Raw genomic sequence first — 21,760 nt, forward strand, 5'->3', positions numbered from 1 at the left:
AGTCTACTTCTCCCGTGTTCTTGCGCCGGGAGTTTTGTAAACAACAGAGAAGTTTGGAATCAGCTTCGCGCAGGAGTGCGAGGATTGCAGCTAAGAATGTGGCCAATTAAGACTGCTTCTCGTGAGAATCTTTGGGGAGTCTCACATCTGGTCTCAGAGTTTAGCTTTCGGTTCTGTTTCCCAGAGAACTGCTTCGGCGGGAAAGTTAGACTCTATTTAGGTGTTTTGCCCGCGTAGTAACTTCGCGGAGTCAATTCGTCAGCCTACGGAGCGAGTTGTGTCTGGACAGCGCGCTCCGATTCAAGCCTCGCTCCTGCTCAAGCCTTGCCTTGCTATCCAGCCTTCGCCTTGCTTCCCAGCCTTTGTTTATCTACGGACCTTGCCTTGTTTCCCAGGATCAATCCTTGCCTTGTTTCACGGATTTTACCAAGTTATTCCACGGACCTTGTTCTTGTTCTTAGTTACCCTGTTCCACGTTCAAGCCTTGTTTCAAGTATCAAGTTATTTCCTAGCCACGCTCAAGTTTCATGGACTAAAGGACCTTGTCATCTCCCCTCACTTTGCTTGGCAAAGTGAGTGTTTCGGTTATTGGATTACAACTTTGGACCTTAATATTTCTTATTTGACATTGCTTTTTTGGACTAATTCTGACCTTTCCTGAAAGGTCTAATTCTGGACTATTTTCTACACTTGTTTTTATTAACTTTATATATTCCTTCAATAAAGATATTAGATAGATTCTGGCCTCTGTGTATGGTTATTGGTGCTCTGCAGCCTGGGTCGTGACAATCAGTGTTTTTAGTGTGGTAAGCATTGTCAGCTTTCCATGTTAACTACCCCCTATCTGGGGAATACGTTCCCAGCTAGACTGTGGTTACTTGAAACTATGAGTATGACTGAATGCCATTAAATTGTCTGACTTTCAGTTCCAGCATACCATAGAGTTGCCCTGAAGGATGTAGAAATTCCTAGAGAGGTATCCCATCTAGGAATTTGCTAGGTCCTCCAGGGGTATGGAAAGGAAACATTTGGGGCAAGCATATCATAGAATTGTCTAGAGGACCTAGAAAATTACTAGAGAGTTATAGAGATATTACTGTATTACCGTTTTCAAATATCCAGATGGAGATATTACAACCAATAGAAATGTATTATTATATAAATGTATTATAAAAAGGTAAAGATAAAGGTTTCCCCTGACGTTAAGTCCAGTCGTGTCCAACCACAAAACAATAAAATAAATACCTTATATTCATCACACATATACATAGTGACATTTTGGTTTTGAACAAAGTAAAAAAACTTTCCCCTGAACTCCCTCCACATTGTCAGTTCTCAGATCTTATCCTTTCCCCTTTTTCTAACTCATCCAACTCGTTTTTTCAAGATTCAAACCATTCCTATATGTTCCTATTATTTTTTCCATTTCTAAGTTATATCCTTTCCCCCACTGGTTTCCCATATTGTATTCTGTGAGCGGTGATTGGCTAACTCCACCCAGGTTTATCCAGATCTCACTTTATAGCCCCCAAGCTCAATAAAGCCTTCAAGTATTTTCTTTTGACCATATCCTGACCAAATTATTATTCAGAGATGACATCATGTGAGTTCAAATAATTGTTTTGTCAGTATACTGTGAATGGGCTCTGCCATTGAGGGGCTGTGACCCACAGTGTGTTAGGAAACAAATATAGTTTCACATACAGTCATGATAATGCCCAGGAATCACCTCCATGTGCACTGTTGTTATCAGCAACCTAAGGAAAGAGCAGGGTAAAAATGGTGCCAGCAAAGGAAAGCCATTAATCAGGATCCAACCAGAGCTGGACACATTTAAGTGCCATTAACTTGCAATGTAAGAGTTAGCATATTGTCAAATCAATGAGCCTTAAAAATGCTTAATTTGGTTGGATTCTGTCCAATGATATTCAAGGGAAAAATCAAAGCATAAAAAATGGTGAGAGAGGAAGAATATCGGCTGAAAGAGAATATCACAAATGGAAACTTTTTTGATTTGTTTGTAAACTACATAATGATGATATTCATATCACGTAATGACAAGAATGAAATGGGAAGAGTTATGATAAGTTAAGGTGGAGTCTAGGAAATCTGGTTTATTCAAGGCTTCTTGCTTTGTGCATTTTATGCTGTGCCATTTGGAGAAGAGTATGTGGATTTGACAGATCCAAAGAAGATCTCCCCAAATATGTATGTATTAAAATCATCTATCTAATGGTGATAGAATTGCAAGAAAGGAGAAAAAAAAATCTGAACATAAACAATGTAAGATATCTTTAACACTACTGTACTCAAGCCACTGACTTGTAGTACTAAATTTATTTATTTATTTATTTATTTATTTATTTATTTATTTATTTATGGAATGTATATCCTGCTTTTTTTCCAAAATAAAATCAAAGCAATGTAGCCATTGTAACTATAAAAGTAATTAAGCAGTTACCGGTTCTTTTATCAAATAATTTTTGTTAGTCTTTATTTCATTACAACCATAATGGAACATAACTATGCCTTGACTATTGCAAAATGGAATTAATTAATTATAAGTAACTGGGGACTTCCAAACTCTGAGAAACTCGGGACGAGCCAAGTCCTAATTTGTTCAAATGATAAATCCATAGTTTTTCATTGGAAGCTCATGGCTTCCATGCCAATTCATTGGTGAATCTACTCTGGCTTCCCATATGAACTTTAAAGGATCTGCCCAGGTTGCTGAGGCTATTTTGCCAATGGATTCAGTTCCTTGGATAGCTCCTTTAACCATCAGGATACAATGTGAAGTGGATTCGGTATCCCATTGATTTGGAGACAGTTAGCTACTAGAGATGTGAAATTTGGCTAAACCCACTGCCGTTTTCGGTGTGCAGATTTCGGTGGGCCCCCAATCCATTTTTTGGGAGCCTCCCAACTTTGGGTGAACAAAATTTCATTTTTTGATTTGGCAGCTAAAAGATCTCTTTTCAGTTTGGAAAGATCCAGCCCATTGGAGCAATGGGGGAACTTCCCAGGCTCCCCTTTCCGTCGTTTTTAGGGCATCATTCTTAAGAAACCAATTTTTCTGGAATTGCTTCTCCTCAAATCCTTCAACTAGACCTGGGTTAAGGCATCAGAGTTAAGAAACTACCTTTTTTGAGATCCTTTCTACTTATATCCTTCAATAAGACCTGAGTTAAGGCATCAGACTTAAGAAACCACTCTTTCTGGGATCGTTTGCCCTCAACAGCCTTTCAATGAAGCTGAGTTAAAGCACCCCTTTAAAACACCTATTTCATTGTGAACAACACCACATGAAGGAGCATTAGCCATTCTTTTAAAAAGATATCAATCACCTCTTCATTTTATGGCAGCTTTCAAAATGGCAAGATACCTCTACTCCACATTTGAAATGTGTATTGTGTGAAGGGCACCATCGGTGGCAGTTTCTTAAGTGTGCAGAAAGTAACTACTTATTTATTGCTATTTGAGTCAAAAAGCAAGGCAAGCAAAGCAGAGCTGTGAGCGGCACTGAGAGTTTAGAACTCTAGTGGACTGGAGCATGATCTGTCTCTCTTTGAAGCCTGCTCAGAACAGAAAAAATGGAGACCCAGCTTGGCTAAAAGACACATCATCACTTTCTTTTGTTCTGATTGGCTGAACAGGCAGGGCTCACAGGGAAACATGGATGCCTCTCTGCTCCACATATAGACGAATGAAACCGAAAGAGTGTGATCTGTTGCGGCCAACAGCTGTCCGAAAGAGCTGAATCAGTCAGAGCCAATTTTGAAAAATGGATCTGTGCACAGTCCTATTAGTTACTACTATTGGGGAAATTGCTATATGAGGTGACTGTGAACATTATTTTCCATTCTTCTGCCGGTGATATTAGCTGGGTAAACAATTAATATGACTGGCATCCTGAGGTTACATGTATATAATGCTATGCATGTAAAGAGAATTATTTGGTACGATACAACAGATGTGTTTTGTTGACAGCATTGAAAGTAGAATTGTCCACAGAGCACTGTTTTGTATTGCAGTTGTGCATTATGAATTGCAGTTACATATTGTGCAATCCTGTGGCCAGCAAGATTGCAATTTTTCATTGTATGCTGAGGTCACACATTGCCCAATGGCACCTAGTCATTTACATATGTTACACAATGAGCAGGGGATACATTGTGATGGCCTGACAGTATCTCCATATGTGATTGCTTCTGCTATGCTACAGGGATGTTGGATTGCCACCAATGTATTTGTAAATGAATGGTTCTACTGTCACATTAGGCCAAAACTGTAAGAGCTTTTATGCACTAAACATCATGGTGCACGTTGCTTAAATGATTGTGGAAGAAATCCTCGCCAGTTTCTCGGAATTTAATATACTTCCTTTTTTACATTCTCCCCATCCTTGCAGCTAATGAGGCTGAAGAATCTATCTGTCCCAAGATAATTAGGAATAAGATCTATGGGCTTTAAAATCCTCCCATTTGAGATCATTCAGTTCCATGGCTGGAGATAAAGAGCTCATTCCAAGAAGACACAAGGAATGCATGGTGAAGGCAAAGGAGTAAATCACTATCTCTTTTATATTAGATGGTTGCCTCCAGAGAGTTGTAAACCTTCCTTATCAGATCTGTTTGTTCAATCACGTAACCACTTTTTAAAAATGTCTTGCTATAAAGATAACTAAAGGGTGGCATTTATTCTTCTCTCTGCTCTAACCACCCACTATCAATGGTGGGAGCTACAGAACGGGAGATGCTGCTGAAACAATACCACTACTACTGCACAGACTTACTGCAATATAGTATTGATTCACTGCCCTTTATTATAATGGAAAGCTAGAGCTGGTGGTTCCACACCCCTGAGAGATATGTTTTCACAAGATTCAGTGGTCTGTGGTTTAATCTAACATAATTAAGTGAAATCCAAACTTTATTTTCTCTTTTTCCTGCATACATGAATTTTACCTACGAAAACATGCACAAAGATGGTGTAAAATCATAGAACTGAAAAAGATCACAAGGGCCATTCAGTCCAAGCCCCTTCAGCCATACAGGAACACACAATCAAAGCACTTAAGAGTCCCAACGGATGTCTGTCCAGTCTGTGTTCAAAAACCTCCAAAGAAGAAGATTATCTCACAAACCAAGGTGGGATATTCCACTTTTGAACAACTCTTACCATTGGAAAGTTTTTTCCTAATATTTAGCAGGAAGCTCTTTTCCTGCAGTTTGGATGCATTGCTCCACGTCCCAGTCTCTAGATTCTCAACCTAGTCCTAGGTTCTCAACCTGGTGTCCCCAGATGTTTTTGGCCTTCAACTCCCAGAAATCCTAACAGCTGATATACTGGCTGGGATTTCTGGGACTTGTAGGCCAAAAACATCTGGAGATCCCAATTGAAAGCCACTACTCTAGAAGAACAGTCAACAAGTTTGCTTTATCCTCAGTATGACATTCTTTCAAATATTTAAACGTAGTTCTCATGTCCCCTCTCAACATTCTCTTCTACAAGGTAAGCATACCTACGGTGTTTTCCCGAAAATAAGACAGTGTCTTATATTAATTTTTGCTCCCAGAGATGCACTAGGTCTTATTTTCAGGGGCTGTCTTATTTTTCCATGAAGAAGAATTGATATTTATTGTTGAACAAAAATTGAACATTTTTATATACTGTACAGTACTTGTCATCACAAACCAGCATAACTAGACAAACTGTGAATCCTTCAAGAATTTCTTGTTACAACCATTATTTCCATGTACAACAATCTATGGAACCTAGATTGTTTACCAATCCTGCATGCTCTGGTGTTCTGTTTGGCAGGCATGCTTCCAAACAAAAACTTTGCTAGGTCTTACTTTCAGGGGAGGCCTTATATTTAGCAATTTAGCAAAACCTCTACTAGGTCTTATTTTCTGGGGATATCCTATTTTAGGGGAAACAGGGTAGCTCCTTATGCCCTTCCTCACAAGGCTTGGCTTCCAGACTTTGATCATGTTGGTTGGCTTCCTTCAGACACATTCCAGTTCATCAATGTCTTTTCTGAACTCTGGTGACCAAGGTGGGCATTTTACATGTCAGATCTGCAGTTTTTGAGTACTCTTGGACAGCAGTAACCAATGGCTTCATCACAATCCACATTGGATTTTACAGGATTCACTCCAGATTTTACAGAGGTATTTGGGGGTATGGGTAATTACAAAATTACAGCACTGCAGTTTCAGGTAAGTGCCAGGGCCCTTTGCCACTACAGCCCACAATACCAGGCATGAATCAGGGAGTCACTCAGTCTTCAGATCTCAAACTGAAACATAATCTTTTTCTGAAGAGATTACCAGAACAGGAATGCATCTAGCTTGATTTTTTATTCCTGATCATAACTGCTGTGGAACAAAATTAGCCCAAAGCTAGCCTCCCCAATCATGTTGAAAATCTCTTGCTGAATGATGATCACCAGCATTCTTTAAAGCTGTAGTCAGCTGGGTGTCAATGCCGGCAGGTTAATATTATTCTAGCGCCCATGATTTTCAGCATAGGAATTAGGAACACTGATGGTATGTAGTGACAAAGCAGTGCAATCAGATTCTAGCTGCTGTGACAGAACAGTCATAACTCAAGCTAGAGAAGATAGAATTTTGAAAGAAAATCATCATGCTGTTAGAATTATGGGGTGGGGATAGGAGTGAATTGATTTCGGGTCATTTTGCAATTGTGGTGGAGAGAGAGAAACCTTACATACTTAGGACCCGATTAGAAAGGGGAAAGATGGTCTTGGTCAGGACTTGAAGTAGTAGTAGCTGCTGGGCTACCATGGATGAATCTAAATGGTCATAAAATCTGTGGCCAGTCTGAAGGAGAAATTAGCTGGACTAGGTCCAGAGGTAGCCACACATCCTCCTAGACAAGTGACAGTAATGGGTTAAAGTCCACATGGTACAGTTGGACTGAGACCATTAGCTACATCATAAGACATAGGTACTGTGAAAAATCTTTGTCATCATAGCTTCCTTTGCTGAAGCACATAGATTATCTTCATTTTTTGTACATCAGGGGAACACTTTTTATTTTTTTCTCAAATGTGAGAATGAAATAACCTTTTGTACATCTGTAGAAGCAGGCATTCCAGCAGTACAGAACGTTCCACCCCTCCATTGATAAATGGAGAACAAGATATACAGGTGAAGGCTTTCCATGGAATCAAGGGCACTAGAAAATAAAGGTTCATACTCCTCTAGAGAAAAACAGTGGCAGAACGGTCTGGTTTAAGCATTCCTCACGTCATGTGTTGATTCCAACTTTAAACATGCACTGACATTCTGTTGGTGACACAGATAGGCAGAAAATTGCCTTACACCTGTGGATCAAATGTTTGCACAATTGGGTAATGTATATATTGACATTTTGGGTTGTGCATGTGATGCCTTTGCAGATTGATGTACATTGCACATGGCTGGACATTATGCATGGGTGAATTTATTGGAATCGTCATTAATCGTAATAAAATCGTATCTATTTTGGGTTCCGAATGGGGTTCCAATGTGGTTTGGCGCTTCAAATTTAACCTTCTAATTTGAAGTGTTGGCACCCATGCCTCAGATTACCTTCAGATAACCTTTGGATATATGAGGAAGTGTTTTAATTTAACCAATCCCTTGGCTAGCATTGGGGTTTAAGAGCCCCATACAAACTAAGCCTGGAGTGTTTTCTATCCTGGCTATCCAGGAGAGAAAAACCCCTTCCCTTCCTGGTTGGTTTCTATGGGGCTCTTAAACCCATTGCTATCCAGGAGAGAAAATACCCTTCCCTTTCTGGTTGGTTTCTATGGGATTCTTAAGCCCGCTGCTATCTAGGAGAAAAATCCCCCTCCCCTTCCTGGTTGGTTTCTATGGGGCTCTTAAGCCCGCTGCTATCCAGGAGAGAAATCCTCCTTCCCTTCCTGGTTGGTTTCTATGGGGCTCTTAAGCATAGTGTAGTGCAGTGGTTTGAGAGTTGGATTGCAATTGTGGCTTGATTCCTCACTCAGCCATGGAAATCCACTGGGTGATCTTGGGCAAGTCACAAACTCTCAGCCTCAGAAAACCCAATGAAATAAGAAATTACACTTTTAAACCAGGAACAGATTTCCTTATTCAGAGGCTGATGGTCTTCTGTCAGGAGTGATTTGATGGTGTGCTATGATTTCTGTTCCTTGTTGATAAATGTCATTTCCTAATTGGTTCTGTAATAAAAACATGGTCAAACTTGATTACACTGCCAAAAACAAAGTTTCTGAAGTAGAACAATGACTTTCAAAGTAAATACAACCAATGAAACAGGAAATAACACTTCCAAACCAGGAACAGATTTTTGTTATTATTAAAAAATGTTTTTCATAAAAACTTTGAAAATTCACCAAAAATCTGAAGATAAGTCAAACGTTCTTAGATTTGGTGAGCTAACAGTGGTAAACGTGTTCTATCACTGTAGCAAATTTCATTAGGATAGATAAAAATGAGGGAGAGAGAAGCCCTTTAAGTTTCCCTATTGACAATAATGTTTTTCTTCATGCGCATGCGTGTCCACCATTAACAAAGTAATTACAAATATTCCAAATTTTCATAACGTTTCAAATTTTTTGCTTCAAAAGTCGGAAATGACTTTAGAAACAAAGCACCAGCGCCCCTACTTTCAAAGTGAGTATTGAACCATTTTTTTCATGGTTCGCACATGACTGCTAGACATTGTTGTATATGGTACATTGCATATGGATGCATTAAACATGCAAACAATGGACAACATGCACTTGCTATGTAATGCTGAGACATTAAAATAGGCAGCATTCCATAGCTATCATATAATTCCATGAGCATAAGGTCATGATCTATCTCTTTGATGTAGGATCTTAACCATTATATTATGTCTATTGTCTTATTTTATATAATGAGAGGCTGCCCTGGTCTCAGTTTTTTTGCTTTCTGAATCTTTAACCCACCAAAACGCTATTTTCAGTCTGCAGCATACACCTTTTGCCAGCAAATGTAATTTTGTTTGCTTTTACAGCTGGTTAAAGTTAACAATGCCTTACTAATAAGAGCTGTAAACCATTCCGTGTTTAACATTTATTTTGTTGTAAAAGTGATGATATTTATTAGTTCAGCTACTTAACTTTTATGGCAACATATTCACCTTGTAAGTGAATCCGAACATCTGTGTAACAATGCAAGAGAGAACAGTATACAGAAACAAAACAAAATCCTTCAATTTTTATTTAAAAAACAAAAGAAGCTGACACCTTCACAGATGCTAAATGTTCTGCTGGGAATCATGCTGCCATTTGTCTTATTCCCTAGACTTTTGCTCCTCTGCAGAATCCATCAAATGTCTCCAAGCTGTGTAAAAGTAAATACCTCATGCAATGTGTGGTGCCATTTATTTGTACTTAGGACAACTGATTGCTAAGCAACCTTAGAACAATAGACAGCAACTGACTGCACTCAGCTTGGGTGACGGAATTAGAATGCTGACTTACTGGAGAATATAAATAATTCAGGATGAGCATCAGTTCCTCCTGTTGTAACAGCCCCATTCAAAGCTAATAGATTTGCTGGCACAACAGGGGGGAATCAGTCAGCATTGCTGATTGTGCCTTGAACAACCCCTTTTCAGATTGTAACTGTGGAGGGGAATGGGTATCCAAAGGAGGGACACAGAAATGTGTAGGCAGATATAATGCAGAACAGTGAATTTTCATACATTAGAACCTCACTGTTTCAGCTGTTATTGCAGACTGCAAAACCTAGGGGGTGGTGTGAATTTGGAGAAAATTCACATTAAGCAAAACTGTTGGACAAGTCAAGAGAATCTCAGGGGAGACTGATGATAGAAGTGAGCAGAATACTTAGGAATAATTCCAAGTGAAAACAGTTGGATTGACTGACTAATATCCATTCATTGTATAGACAGTCTAGCAAAGAAGCTTCATTTTGCAAAGTCTTTCTACCGTCATCCACCCTTGCTATTTGTCTAATTGGAAATACAACACTGGTGAAGACAAGATGGTGAAGTGAAGACTAGTGGACAGTGAAGCAACAGCTCCCCCTGCGGCTGGAATCGTGAAGCTGGAAAAAGGTTAAATGTCTCTTTGTCTGTCTATACTGTATGTTGTTTGTCTATTGGCATTGAATGTTTGCCATATATGTGTTCATATGTGTTCACCTTCCGGGTGAGAAGGGCGGAATATAAATACTGTAAATAAATAAATAAACAAACAAATAAATAAATAATGGTGAAACATAGACATTTAGTGTCAAGTTGCAGTAGTGTGTCTGCAATAAAAGCTTGAGCTGGAAAAGAATGGGATTGTGCTCTGACTGGACCTATTCTTGAGGCAGAGTGAGGTCTTAACTGGAAGACTCACCTTAACTGGAAGATTACAAATGATAGGGCAATTGTGCCCTTGGGGAGATATCCACTAGCCAAAGCAACTGACATACAATGCTCCACAGAACTGGCCTTGAAATGCCTGTCTGGGAAGAGTTCTGGAAGAATGCTCATTCATATAGGTCAACTTAGTCTTCATAGTAGAGGTATGCGCGGTGCCCATTTTTCCAATTTCATTTGTTCTTTCATTCCTTTTGTTTCAGGTTGGAGCATGAAACTAGAACCCCTCCCCCAGAACAAAAATGAGCTTGGTACAAAAGAAAGTGGGAACAGGTACCATTTCCTTGCCTGCCTTTTGGACCACGTGGCGCTCCGGCCCGTGGAGAATTGCTATTTCCCTCTGAGCCCTGCCTGTTGGTCCATTTGGAGGAGGAGAAGAATGCTGTCTGCCTCACCTGCTGTCTGCCGTGTGTTCCACCACTCTGCAGACGGAGGGGAAAGCATCACAGAAATAGTGGTATCTTAAGCCCTGTCTTTAAACTCAGGACTCCTCTCCAGACTGAGGGGAAAGCATCACAGGAGGAGCGGTATTTTAAATAACTCTTTTGCTATTAATTCAGGTCATAATGAAGGATATAAGAAGAAACCATGACATTGCCAAAAATGATGGGAAGGGAATCCCCCCCCCTATTTCTACCAGTTAAAGATGAAGTGAAATAATGGGACTGGGCACTGGGCTGTGTAGTGGTGTGTGGAACATCTTTGACATTTGACAGGAAGGAATGTTTCCCTGCCCTGCTTCCCTCCTACTGCTGCTCCTGGAGAAGTTAGAGGACAGGGCCAGCGTGGGGGGGGGGGTGTTTTTAAGGAGATTTCATTTATAGAAAGAAAAAAAATCTCTAAAAATCAAAGGATGACCCAAATGTTACAAAGCTTGGTTGGCTAAGAGTGGTATTTATGCCCTCCATGTGTGGCAATTTTCACCCCTCTAACCCTAAAACTGAGGGGAAGGGGATCCAAGGGAAGCCTGTCCATTGCTGCCAATGGACCAAAAATTTTCATACTTTTGGATGCGGAATAAAAACGCTCATTAGGAAAAGTGCCCCTTTTTGGAAGGTGCTCAAAATCAAAAACAGGGGCCTTGTGAATGAAACAAACAGAAACAGAGAGTGATTCTATACAAATGCAAAAATCCACTTCATAGTGAAATAGTCCGGGCTGTAGCGCAGGCTGGTTAGCAGCCATCTGCAACAAATCACTCTGACCAAGAGGTCATGAGTTCGAAGCCAGCCCGTGCCTGCGTCTGTCTCTGTCTCTGTTCTATGTTATGGCATTGAATGTTTGCCTTATATGTGCAATGTGATCCACCCTGAGTCCCCTTCGAGGTGAGAAGGGCGGAATATAAATACTGCAAATAAATAAATAAATAAATATGAATGAAACAAACAGAAACGGAGAGTGATTCTATAGAAATGCAAAAGTCCACTTCATAGTGAAATAGGCTTATTCTATTGACAGCATCTGAGGCAGAGTTGCATACATATCAACATGGTGCACTGTGCTGATGTGCTGTGCATTGCATTTACACTTTGCAATTGTTTATGGTTTTGGATTTTGCATTGCACAGCGGAATTCCATCAATGTACAATGTTGCTCTTTTGCATGAATGTTGCATAGCGCTGACACAATGTATTTCTGCATGTGGATTGTAGACAAGTGTTGTGTAGTACAATTTTATCATGTAAGTCCAGATGGGAGACCTACAACCCAAATGTAGGATCTTGGACACTGTGCAAATATTGTTTGATAGACACTGTACTGAAAAAAAAAAACAGAAATCAACATACAATAGAAATCAATTACAATAAACAAACTTCCCCCCATCCCTAAACTTAGCTGGATATTTATCTGAAGAAGCTGTTCAGCACACTACAATATTCAGGACAAAGGTCCACACACATATTTGTTTCAATATAGCAACAGGAATCATAGTAATAGGTCAGATGGAGATGTAGGTAAAGGTTAATCTTAGCTCCACATCTAAAATGCAATGTTCCAATTCAGAATTTGTTTTCAGTGTGGCACAATTTGCCAGAGCAATTTATAAATGGAATCCACTCGAGTGCATTTCTTAGAAATAGAAAATTTAGAGGGGAAAAGAGAAGTGGCACTTGACTTTGTTTCCAGGAAATTTCTCCCCACATATTCATTATAATAGAACAAGGACTCTCTTTTTCAAAGTGGTTTTTAATTCTCACATTAAATCAAAATTAAATGGGATTGGATTACAACAATCCTCTCTATTAAAGACTTCATCAAAGCTGTGCTTGTGCATGTATTTGGGAGAATGGCTAAGAGATTATTTTTTTAAAACAAACATGACATGTTCAGTCCCTATTCACAACCCCTTTGCATGTCCAGGAATTGTATTGTGTGAAAACGTTTCTATCACAGACTTGAAATGACTTGATCCATAAAAGATATAAAAATAATCCTAACTTTTATGTAAATGTTACTAATGAGATCTAAGCAGTGGTGCCTGGCAGTTCCCGTGTTGCTGATTTTTAAAGGAACTATTCAAGGTGCTGAACTTATTTAATGGATAAGAATTGCCCCTGATGGTGGTGCAGTGTGTTAAAGCACTGAGCTGCTGAACTTGCAGACCGAAAGGTCCCAGGTTCAAATTCCGGGAGTGGAATGAGCGCCCGCTGTTAGCCCCAGCTCCTGCCAACCTAGCAGTTCGAAAACATGCAAATGTGAGTAGATCAATAAGTACCACTCCGGCGGGAAGGTAACGGTGCTCCATGCAGTCATGCCAGCCACATGAGCTGGAGGTGTCTATGGACAACGCCGACTCTTCAGCTTAGAAATGGAGATGAGCACCAACCCCCAGAGTCGGTCACGACTGGACTAACATCAGGGGAAACCTTTACCTTTACCTTAAGAGTTGGTTCTCTTGGATAGCTCCACTCAGAATGGATTTATGGCCCCACTGATAGTGAAATTGTATGCTACTTTAGAATTCAGAAGAACTCAACCACATCCTGTACAACCTTGTAGTTTTCATCAAGGACTTAGGACCTCTTCACACAGCCCTTTTGGACCATACCTTTTCATCAGCAGTCCTGAATGCAAAGTAACTAAATGAGATTGCTGAATTTCTATTGTAAAATAAAATAAGATATAATCCCTGTGTACACAGGATTTGCATACACAGTTCCATTTATTCATATCTGACAAAATATGTCCTCTCCATAGGTATTTTTTTAGGACTTCCAGTGTGACTTCTTGGACCAGAAGTCCTCCATTGCAACAGGGTGCGATTTTATCCCCAGATGTATGTATCCAGGTAAAGTCCAAGAATGTATCCCCCATGGATGTAAGAACCATAGTGTACTCCATCCCTGAGAGCTCACACAGGGGTTGGTGGCATGGAAGCCCTCCTCTAGGTTGAACTCCCAATTTCCCCATAATCTCTGATAACTTTCACTATTGAAAAATGGTCCTGTTTGATACATAAAAAGGAGCAGCAAGTGGAAATAGTGTGTGGGTTTTTTTTCATTTTGGGGCATAATTCTTTATTCATTTCCACAGCAGAAGACTTAGAGGTTTCTGGAGTCACATTCATAAGCTCATTATGACCTGCAGGCTTCCCGTTTCCCAACTTGCCTAGAGCATTCCAAACAAAGACATTGTAGATAATGATGACTAGTTAATGAAAGGCTTTCCTATAGTTTCTCATTTGCTTGGCAGTGTTTATATCTCACTATCAAAGTGTTGTAAGGTAAGAGCCCATGAAACAGCCCTGTCATGTCTTAATAACATGATAGCATACAAGAAACAACATCAAAGGAAGTAGATTATTTTAAAATTCCCTTGTGTGTGTTTTTCTAATCCTTCCTTCTTTCTGCATTGTAGCATGCATTATTGTCTAACTGAGATGGGAAAACTTCAAAACATTGCTTGACTGCAGTTCTTATCACCCCTCACCATTGGCTATACATAGTGGGCATTTATTATAATATTCAGGGGACCAAACATTCTCCATTCCAGCATAAAAATTAAAAAATGACAGGCTAAGCCAATATCTTCCAAAAACATCAAAGAAGGATTCCTTCTCCAACCAAGGGAACAGAGAAGGAAAATTACTACAATAAAATTTTCAAAAAGTCTATTTATGTCAAAAGAAATTATAACCCAGACAAAATTTGTTATGAGGCCAAATTATACTTTTTTCAGTAGAAAGTCTGAAAAGGATAAATTAATATCAACCACAATGGTGAGAAGGCAAACAAGTGTTAAATCAGAAGCCTTTTACTACACAATTATGACATAATTATTTCACTTAATCTACCTTGTCACATATGCAACCATTCTGGAGCTGCATGACATGAAGGTCCATTGAGGATCTGTAGACACTAAGTCAAAAAATTTCAGTTTGCTTTCTTGAATTATTACAAAGCTATTTTCCAAAATTGCTCAAAATTGTGAAAAATCAACACAACTCTCACGTGTATCTTTAAATCATTGTTGCCTTATGGTAACCCTGGAGTAAACCAACTATGGTTTTTGGTTTTTTTTTTGTCACAGTTTCTTCCGAGGGGCTTCAACTTTGCCTTCCTCTGAGGTGGAAAGAATGTCACTTGCCCAGAGGGATTTACCTCAGTTTTCTGAAGTCTTAGGACAAGTCTACATGGACATGAAAACCTGGGCCACCTTGAGTTCTTCTGATTGTCTTCATGAAATGCCTATATTTTTGGTGAGTCTTGTGGGTTATCCTTGATTTAATGGGCTTGCTGTGTTTCCGTAGAGAGATGCTCTTTAGTTTTCTTTAAACTCTGAATAATCCATGGCTTTTGGGACAGTATAGACAACTGGCTTGGGTCTTCTTTGAGGGGGGGTGCTTTGAATGCGATTTCCTGCTTCTTGGCAGGGGGTTGGACTTGATGGCCCATAAGGTCTCTTCCAACTCTACTATTCTATGATTCTATGATTCTATGATTTGGACTGATTCACTGTCCACATGGGATACTGATGGCATCACTCTTCTCCTGAATTCATCAGAGCTCCTGGCCATTGTGGAAGCATCCTGTTCTGAAAACAACAGAGGTGCTCACATAATAATAATAATAATAATAATAATAATAATAATAATAATACTTTATTTATACCCCGCCACCATCTCCCCAATGGGGACTCGGGGCGGCTTACATGGGGCCATGCCCAGACACCATACAATATAACAAAATAAACAGCAAATCATAACACAATATAACAGTGCAAAATCATCATATATATATTACAACACAAATTGGAGAAAACAATGAAAACCAGGGCAGGCCACATGAACACTTAATTAAAAACTCGGGAGAGAGAGACATAGGAATAAGGGAAACAGGGATATAAAATGGTGAAACAGTCTAAAGGATAAAATCCAAGGGGAATAACCAGAGTGATATATTACATTTACTCCCCAAAGGCACATCGGAAAAGCCATGTTTTTAGATCTTTCTTAAAGGCTAACAAGGTGGGGGCTTGCCTAATCTCAGTGGGCAATGAATTCCACAGTCGGGGGGCCACAGCAGAAAAAGCCCTCTCCCTCGTTCCCACAAGACGGGCCTGGGACAAAGGCAGTGGCGAAAGGAAGGCCTCCCCGGATGAACGAAGGGAACGAGCAGGTTTATGGTAGGAGATACGGTCACTAAGGTAGGTGGGTCCCAAACCGTTTAGGGCTTTATAGATGATGGTCTGCACCTTGAATTGGGACCGGAAAGTGAACGGCAGCCAGTGGAGCTCTTTAAACAGGGGATCAGATCGTTCCCTGTAGCTCGCCCCTGTTATTAATCTGGCCGCCGAGCGCTGGACCAATTGTAGTTTCCGGGCCGTCTTCAAGGGAAGCCCCACATAGAGTGCATTATAGTAGTCCATAACCTGGTAGAAGGAAGGGGTTAAGGTTTAAATTGCTATTAACTACCAGTGTAATATTCTGCAAGTACCATCTGCCTTATAAGTTTGAGATGTGTTCTCAAAATGGGATAATATAGCTAGGCCCCTAACTCTGTTGATGTTGTGACTGCACCTTCGGGGACTATGGATGATGGTGGTGGGATCAGGAGAGGAAGGAAAAACCCTTGCGAGGAGGGCTCATTGGAGGAGTTGCGCAGGAAAAGGATTAGAGAGCTCAATGGGGAATCTTCTGAGGAAGATTCAGATGGGGAGTTTTGTGAAGAAATGGATGCTGGTGAACAGGTGGTGGCTGAGGAAGTGGGCACTGAATGGGCACGGCCACCGGAGATGTCTGGGGAATTGGGGCCTATGGATACTACTGAACCTTGGGTATCTTCAGGAGCAGATCCCACTTGGGCTGCTTGGAGAAGGGAGGATGGTTCTTTAAGTGTGCATGGGTTTGAGTGTGGGCAGGATGATTGGAACTCCGACGAGCAATTAGGCACGCCTGATCCACAAGCCCTAGCTGTGTGGAGTTCTGACTCTGAGTAAGATCCGGGACACCTGCTGTTTGGGTGTGGGTGTTTGGACACCCAAGAGGAAGGGGAATAAATTGGGAATGTTTGGTCACTTCACTTTGCGTGTGGCAAGGTGTTGCTGAAGCGCCATTGGGATTTCTGTTCGTTCAAGAAGACTGGACTGGGACTTTGCTTCTGATCTGCTGTTACCTTCGTTGCCTTGGCTCTTTGTGCCATTTTGTGGACCTGGTTTTGATGACTGCACCCTTTTGGACCCTGGACTGGAACTCGACCTTGTTTCTGCCTTCGCCCTTTGATTGATGTCTACCCACGGCTCTTGACTACTGGCCTGCCCTCCTGACCATGCTGCTGTCTCCTGTCCTGACCCTGGATCAACCTGACAACGCCTCTTCGCCTTTTCCTAGGAGCTCCTGGCATTATCTGCATCTTTGAAGCAGTTTGCTGCGGTTCCAGTTTATTTGTCTTCAGACCAGTTTGGTGATTCTTTTGAGAACTGTCCCTTTAAATCCCCAGAGCCGGCTGTTTGCAACAGAAAGGGCTTGGACCCACAGTGCCTTTTGCTCTAAGTTTGTTTTCCTTGGATTTGTTTTCCTGTTTGGAGTTCTGGATTTAAGCTACTAATTGTAGCTCTTGGAAGGTTTTTGGAAGGTTCCAAGTCCTTGTTTGTTTTGTCTATTTTTATAAGCCAACTCAATTTGTTTTAGAAGCTGAATTGAAGCACCTTTTTAGTTTTATCTGAATATTTGCGTGGATAATCCGGTTGGCTTGTTAAAACATACTTTTGATATATATTTTTGTTTGGACTGCTTTTAAACACTGATAGTTAAGTGTTTAAAGTCATCTTCTGTGTTTATGTTTACTTTTTGGCCTATCTCCTGAATAAACTCTGTTTTGTTCGTTAATTGACGTCTGACTCTTGACAGTTGAAAGGCCTCCAAAGATGGAGAGCCTACCACTCTCTGAAACAATTCTTTTCAACTCTGAATAGCTCTTTTAAAATGTTACTCCTAATGTTTAGATGTAATCTCTTTTTCTTGCTATTTGAAGACATTGGTTTGAGCCCTCAGTCCTAGAGCAAACAAAAGAAGCTTGTGTCATTGTCTACATGCTATTCCTTCAGAGTAATGAAAGATAGCTATAATGTCACCTTCCAGTCTCCTGTTCTCCAAATTAAACAAATTAAACATATTCAACCCCCTAAGTTGTTCCATCGGTGTGTCTAAATTCCTGTTATAGCCATCTGCAGTAGCAAACTTCTGTATCTTTGGGTGGTGAATTCAACCATGTGAAGAAGTGCTTCTTTTTATCTATCTAGAATCTTGCACTGTTAAGCTTTAGTGAGCGATGGCCAATTCTAGTAAATTCAGCAAAACTGAAAAGTTTCCCTATCTAACACAGGAAAAAATATAAGCGTGGAGAGATGTTGAGCATTAAGAATTTTTCTCACTTCTCAAGCATGATGCAGAGCCTTGCCAACTAGATACAACGGCACAAAGACCACACATTTTTGTGTGAAGTAGAATAAGGAGAAGGAAAGCTAGGGGGGAGGGGGGCAAATAGTGAAATAACATGAAAGGTGGAATTCTGCCAAATTAGCAGCTGGCTGCATCAAAACTTAATGGCCTTAAGAAAAGTAACAATTTCCTTTTTGATTGAGCAAGTATTTGACTTCCAGTGAGTACACACTGGGGTGTTAAAAGAACAGTGCAGTCCTTTCCCTATACTTTTTGTTGGCCATATACTGTTTTATCACGCATTTGCTTTAATTAAATAATGCAAAACTTCAACTTGCTTTCCTGTAGCAAGAGAGGATGTCTGTGCGACAGGAACAATTGATCTTGCCCCCCAAGGGGATTTTTTAGCAGACGGTGGAATTTCTAAAAGCAGGAAACACTTTACCTAATGTACTCCAGCAAACTTGTTTTTTCAGAAAGTCAGCATTATGCACCTGTGCCTAATTGATTCTGAAATGTACATATTTCTTTTAAATCTACTGCAGCAGACCTTTTAAAATGAAAGTTGTTGTTGCTTGGTAGCCTTCTCACTTCAACTTATTGTGGCCCTTTGAATGGGAGATCTCAAATATCTCTGGTCATCAATTGTCCTGCTCAACTGTTAAAAACAAAGAACTGCGGCTTCCTTGATTGAGTCTATCCATCTGGTCTTTCTCTTTTCCTACTGTTTTCTGCTTTGCCTAGCACTATCATCTTTTCCAGTGTGTTGTGCTATCTTAGGACACATCCAAAGTACAACATTCTCACTTCAAGCATCTTGACTTCTAGTGAGACCTCAGGGTTGGTTTGATTTAGGAGAGTTAAAGCATGATTAAACTATGAGCAAACTGAAATCAATTAAGAAGATATTCATTAAAAAGGAAAGACATAAGAACAGTACAGCACTATTTTCAAAAGCCCTTGGATCATGGACATTCAATTCCCAAGGGCTTGTTGAAACAAACAAGCAAATAAACAAACAAGGTCATCATCTACTACTGGAAAGACACTGTGGAGGGAGCCAGACTAGTTTTTACAGAAAAGATACTGAAGAATCCACAAGAAAGTCCTCTCCACTATTGTAAAGTGAGGTGGGATGGAGAGAAGGGCCTCCTTTAAAAATCTCAATACCCAGAGGCCTATATGAAACAAAGAATAGCCATAAAATGCAGTTGTTTTCTTGGATATGAAGAATACTTAATATTCACATACATCCTTACAATAATTTCCCTCTAAGGAAAAGGAAGGCAGTTATGAGATTCTGAGGGGAAATATTTAAGCTAAAATGTGCATGATGTTCCTCTGAAGAACATATATTTTTGCACAGAAAACAAGTAGTGCATGTTGATTTCTGTGAAAAAATAATATTAGCATAGAAAGTGCATATCGGAATCTATATGTATATACACATTGTGTAACTCTGGGAGAGAGGATGGGTTAAAATAAAGTTTATTATTATTATTATTGACACAACAATATTGTATGACACAGCAAACAAGATAGATATGCTAGATTTCGTATCATAAAATCACAAGTTGAACACTTCCCAAGTGTCTAGGACTGTGTGATGTATTTTCAGATAATGCGTGCAGATCCCAGTAGGGTGGCCTTTTGCAGTTGGCAGATCGTATTATTATTATTATTATTATTATTATTATTATTATTATTATTATTATCAACACAACGACGTTGTATGGCACAGCAAACAAGATAGATATGCTGGATTTCGTTTCGCAAAACCACAAGTCGAACACTTCCCAAGTGTCTAGGACTGTGTGATGTATTTTCTGATGATGTGTGCAGATCCCAGTAGGGTGGCCTTTTGCAGTTGGCAGATGGTGATTTTGTCAATGTCTATTGTTTCCAAATGCCGGCTGAGATCTTTTGGCACAGCACCCAGTGTGCCCATCACCACCGGGACCACCTGTACTGGTTTCTGCCAGAGTCTTTGAAGTTCAATCTTGAGGTCCTGATAGCGGCTGAGTTTTTCCTGTTGTTTTTCATCTATGCGACTGTCAAGTGGGATGGCAACATCAATGATCCAAACCTTGTTCTTTTCCACAACTGTGATGTCTGGTGTGTTGTGTTCCAGAACTTTGTCAGTCTGGATTCGGAAGTCCCACAGTATCTTTGCGTGCTCATTTTCCAATACTTTTGCAGGTTTGTGTTATTATGCAAACTACATACAAATTACTCAGTTTTCAAAACATATGGATTCACATGCAGAACAACCAGATGTAATATTCCTGCATGTTCTTTATGCTCAAAAGGCCTATTTTTTTCCAATACAGGTGTGTATTACTATTTTACAAAAAATTCATATGTTTTGCATACACAAGAAAAGTATTTGTAATGCAGGAAAACCACTGTTGGAATCCTGTTGCTGAGTCCCAACTACAGTAGACTTTTTGAACCAATTTGTAGATGGTGAATCAGCACAGAGATAAATCTGGACAAATCCTGCCAAGAATATACTGTGTTAGGTTCAAAATAAGTTAGAAATGACTTGAAGTCACACAACAGTAATGAAGTCAGAAAGAACAACCAGATTTCTGCCAATATGTATTTTTGTTCAAATGAGCCTTCGCCAATCAATTTCAAATGTAGGACAGTACTCAAAAACATGGAAAAATTGTTTTATTATGGAATAAAAATAAAATTGCTGAAACAATTCATTCTTGCATGTAGAAAAGAAATAAGTGAAGATGTACTTTCTTAATATTTTTCTCATATTTTCTTATAACTTCCATAACAGAAGCAAGAAAACTGCTAAGATGGGATCCTTTTGGCATAAACACAGAAATGTTGGACAAAGGTGACCTGAGATAGGACAGGAATGTACAAAGACAAGAAGGAATGATGTAAACATGTATCCTATATCAATGGGGGTCTTTCCTATTACAACATGTACAAATCGGTGTGTGTTTATGAATGGGAAAATCAAAGCACCAAGCTGATTGGCTGGGCCACATTCAGGGAGTCGGCTGAGCCTGGGAGTTTTGGATACAGTTACAATTTTCTGCTGGAGCCCAGTTTTAGAAAAGAGCTTAGCAAGAGATGCTTCGCTCCTAGGCTGCTGGAGGAAGACATTTTGTATGACCATCTAAAGGACTATTTGAATTCTCTCTTAAAAGGACATGCAACTGTTCACATGATTGTATATATAATGCTCTGCATTCCAAAGAGTAAAAGTCCTGTTATTTACTGTTCATCTGTGAGGCATATCCTTTCTCTGGTAAGACAGTGTGTAAACTGGTCAAGTGTGAACTACACATGATTTTCATTTTACCACATTTCCAACAAACCCTTACTGGAGGACTGAAATTGCAGATCATGCCTGCCCATCTCACGGTCCTTTTGGACATGATCAGTTCAGATTGGGTTAACAGTGTGGTGTGTGTGGTGTTCCCCTTCATGAATATT

This window comes from Anolis carolinensis, chromosome 1, assembly GCF_035594765.1.
Source record: "Anolis carolinensis isolate JA03-04 chromosome 1, rAnoCar3.1.pri, whole genome shotgun sequence".
NCBI classification, from domain to species: Eukaryota; Metazoa; Chordata; class Lepidosauria; order Squamata; family Dactyloidae; genus Anolis; species Anolis carolinensis.